Source organism: Solenopsis invicta, chromosome 12 (genome assembly GCF_016802725.1).
Source record: "Solenopsis invicta isolate M01_SB chromosome 12, UNIL_Sinv_3.0, whole genome shotgun sequence".
Lineage (NCBI taxonomy): Eukaryota > Metazoa > Arthropoda > Insecta > Hymenoptera > Formicidae > Solenopsis > Solenopsis invicta.
This window is the reverse complement of record NC_052675.1, coordinates 8,950,010-8,954,530: the sequence shown is the minus strand read 5'-3', so window position 1 is coordinate 8,954,530 and position 4,521 is coordinate 8,950,010.

The following is a 4,521-nucleotide window of genomic DNA, read 5'->3' as shown; positions in this document are numbered from 1 at the left end:
TATCGGAACACAACCTAGGTTCGGTACATACTGCGACCTTGCGTGCGTTCCGTTTCTCGCATCGAGTGCGTATTAGACAGCAGACAATGCGCTGCGCGCATGGATAGCGTTCCGTTTCGTTAATGCGCAGTATAGTCGTGAGCTAAAAGGTTGCAACACATTTTCTTCGATGGTTTTTGGAATGTAGACTTGCTCATTGAACGGCAAACGTAATTGGTTCTTACCTGTGGATTCAACCAATTACGTTTGCCAATTGAGGAGCAAGTCTACATTCAAAAAACCATTTAAGAAAATGTGTTGCAACCTTTTAGCTCACGACTATACATACGCGTGTTTAACGGAACAGTTGAATGCGTTTGATGTAATGAAATGATAAAACGTTAATTTCATTAATAATTATTAATTTCTAATTAAAATTATACGATTAAAATTAGTAAAATATAGTCATAAAGTTTCGATATTTACTTTTTATTGCTTTTTCAGCAGTTTTGCTAGTCACAAATAGTGTTCATAGTTCATTATTTAATAATACTGGGAATTCCCAGTATTTAAATTCTATAAGATCGTTTATTTTTATTAACTAGAGAGAAGCTGCGTTCAAAACGTGATTAAATGTGTACTGTGGTATACTATTGTCTACAAATTTGAATTCACGGTATATGCGCGGACGCGCATAGCTTGCGACAAAAGGCTGCGTTTCGAATTACGCATGAAGCGCGTAGAGTGTAATACTGCTGCAAAACACTGATGCGCAACACTTCGAAATCGTTCCGTTTTTTCAATGCGCATAAGTGCTTGAGAATTTCGGAACAGTTTCCTGTGCGACCTATGCGTTGAGTGAACTTCATATGAGGGCACAATATTATTTAATGTTAAATAATATTCCTAAAATATTATTTAATACTAATAAAAAGTGGTTTTACGTGTCACTCCTGATAATATATAAATATATAAATATTGTAAGAATATAATACACTACTCAAAAAAAAATAGGGAACACTTTCCAGACACCAAAAATTAGGCTATTTTCAAATGACTGTAACTCGGTGAAAAATCATCGTAGATAAAAAATAAAAAAAGCATTTTGAAACTTGAAGATCCAACTTTAACGCTCTATCAGCAGATTTTCAAAATTCTTTTAACTTCCTTGTCTTATGCAGTAAAAAAGCACACCCTGTTTTGTTTCTTAAAATTTCGAATTTTTGACACTTTGCAGCTTGACCAACAAATTTTTTTCGAATAATTCAAGTAAAGCTTCATAAACTACAACATTTTGCCTACAAAATGCTTTTTTAAAAATTTCTCTATGATTTTTTTTGGCCGAGTTACGCAACTTTGAAGCTAAACCTGCATTTTTTACAAATGATATCCGTACTTCGTGAAAAATCATCGTAGACAAAAAATCAAAAAACTATTTTAAAGTTCGAAGTTTCAGCTTTAACATGTTATTAATGGTTTTCAAAAATTTTTTCAATTTCTTAGTACTATGCCCCAAAAAGATACACTGTTTTTTCCTTGAAATTACGTATTTTTAACAGCCTGTAGCTCAATAAAAAATTTTTTCTCGACAAATCCAATGCAAGTGCCATAAAGTATGACATTTTTTCTACAAAATGCTTTTTTTAAAACTTTTTCTACGATTTTTTTTGACCGAGTTACAAGACTTCGAAGAAACACATTTTTTACAGTATCTTTTTCTGAAAAATGACGTCTACCGCCGACATTAGCATTACCCAATATGCACCCCGTGGAGGTTGCCGGTCGGATATTTGCACATCGTGTGTGTGTGTGTGTGGGATGTGTGTGTGTGTGTGTGTGTGTGTGTGTGTGTGTGTGTATCACAGCAGAGATAAAGACCCCACAGTTCGTCACTTCTGCGGTATTTAATGACTCCAAACCCTCTCTGCTGTGTGTGTGTATGTGTGTGTGTGTGTGCGTGCGCGCGCGCGCGCGCATGAGTATTCAATAGTGTGTATTTCCTCCTCTCTGATCAATTACTGCTTGCAAGCGTTTTTGCATATTTATACATCTTGCAATATGATCTTGCGGAATGTTGTGCCAAATTTTCGTTAAAATTTCCTCCAATTCTTCTAAATTTTGCGGCTGTTCTTCGCGACGCCTTAATCGTCGTTCTATTTTATCCCAATGTGCTTAATTGGATTTAAGTCTGGGCTATTGACGAGATGATTTAACAATCTAGTTGCGTGTCGTTCAAAAAAACGTCGCGTTATATTTGCCGTATGAGGTCGAGCGTTGTCCTGCATGAAAATAAAATTCCGACAGGTTCGATTTAATTGTAAAACGTGTGGTCGTAGAATATCGTTGATATAACGAACACCTGTTATTGCCGGAGGTGGCAGGATCACTAGATCACTTTGTCTTGTAAGAGATATACACCCCCACACCATCACGGAACCGCCGTTGTAAGATCGTACTGGCATTACGCAACGTTGATCATAGCGTTTATTTCGTCGACGCCAAGAACGACGATTAAGGCGTCGCGAAGAACAGCCGCAAAATTTAGAAGAATTAGAAGAAATTTTAATGAAAATTTGGCACAACATTCCGCAAGATCGTATTGCAAGATGTATAAATATGTGAGAACGCTTGCAAGCAGTAATTGATCAGAGAAGAGGAAATACACACTATTGAACACTCATGCGCGCGCGCGCATACACACACACACACACACACAGCAAAGGGGGTTTGGAGTCATTAAATACCGCAGAAGTGGCGAACTGTGGGGTCCTTATCTATGCTGTGACACACACACACACACACACATACATACACACACACGCACGCACACACGCACGCACGCACGCACGCGCGCACGCGCGCACACACACACACACACACACGATGTGCAAATATCCGACCGGCAACCTCCACGTGGTGCATATTGGGTAATGCTAATGTCGGCGGTAGACGTCATTTTTCAGAAAAAGATACTGTAAAAAATGTGTTTCTTCCAAGTCTTGTAACTCGGTCAAAAAAATCGTAGAAAAAATTTTAAAAAAAGCATTTTGTAGAAAAAATGTCATACTTTATGGCACTTGCATTGGATTTGTCGAGAAAAAATTTTTTATTGAGCTACAGGCTGTTAAAAATACGTAATTTCAAGGAAAAAACAGTGTATCTTTTTTGGGGCATAGTACTAAGAAATTGAAAAAATTTTTGAAAACCATTAATAACATGTTAAAGCTGAAACTTCGAGCTTTAAAATGGTTTTTTGATTTTTTGTCTACGATGATTTTTCACGGAGTACGGATATTATTTGTAAAAAATGCAGGTTTAGCTTCAAAGTTGCGTAACTCGGCTAAAAAAAATCGTAGAGAAATTTTTAAAAAAGCATTTTGTAGGCAAAATGTTGTAGTTTATGAAGCTTTACTTGAATTATTCGAAAAAAATTTGTTGGTTGAGCTGCAGTGTCAAAAATACGAAATTTTAAGGAACAAAACAGGGTGTGCTTTTTTACTGCATAAGACAAAGAAGTTAAAAGAATTTTGAAAATCTGCTAATAAAGCGTTAAAGTTGGATCTTCAAGCTTCAAAATGCTTTTTTTATTTTTTATCTACGATGATTTTTCACCGAGTTACAGTCATTTGAAAATAGCCTAATTTTTGGTGTCTGGAAAGTGTTCCCTATTTTTTTTTGAGTAGTGTATATTAAAAGTAAATAATATTATTTATTTCAATATTTTAAATTATCGAAAATATTATATAACTTTTAAATGTAATAATTGTAAAATTTATGAATAATTTTATGTATAATTCACATTAATTTTGAAAAATAATATCCGTAGAATATTTTCATAATATTCCATAGATGTTGAAATAATATACCATAAATTATTTTAAATTTTAATAATATTTGTATAATATTCTGAGAATATTGTAGCGCTTACAAGACTAAAATATAGATCCTATATAAATTTATAAGACCTTTATATGATTTTAATAAAAACCTTATTTAAAACATTAATTTTTTTGTGGATTTTTTCAAAAATAATTAACTACTTCGTTTTTCTCTTCGATAAAAATAATAAATTTAAATAATTTTTGATCTAGTGTGTCCAAGCTTGTCGATTCTCTCGTCTATTTTGTGTTTGATGTGTAATCGATGCAATCTGAACGCGTTCCGAGAAACACATTGACCGCATGAACGCAACAACTGCCTTTTCTTCTTAATGGTGGCCTTGGATTTCAGACTTGTCCTCAAGTCTCAGTGCCAGTATTAACAACTACCTCAAGTCGAAGGAGAAGCAGTTTGTGCGCTGGGAGGAGTGCTAAGAATTCAGTATGATTAGTACACTTTGGGGAATTCACAGCTCAAAGCGCTTTCGAAATAGGCTGATTTGGAATGATTTTCTATGCACTCTATGCGCTTCAAGCGTAATTCGGAATGCAACCGACGTTTCTCAGATTTTAAATCTGTCTTTGTCTCGCATATGGTAGCAAGCAAGGTAAAGACAGATTTGAGATCTGAGAAACGTCTATGAATTCGGACCTAATTGATGCA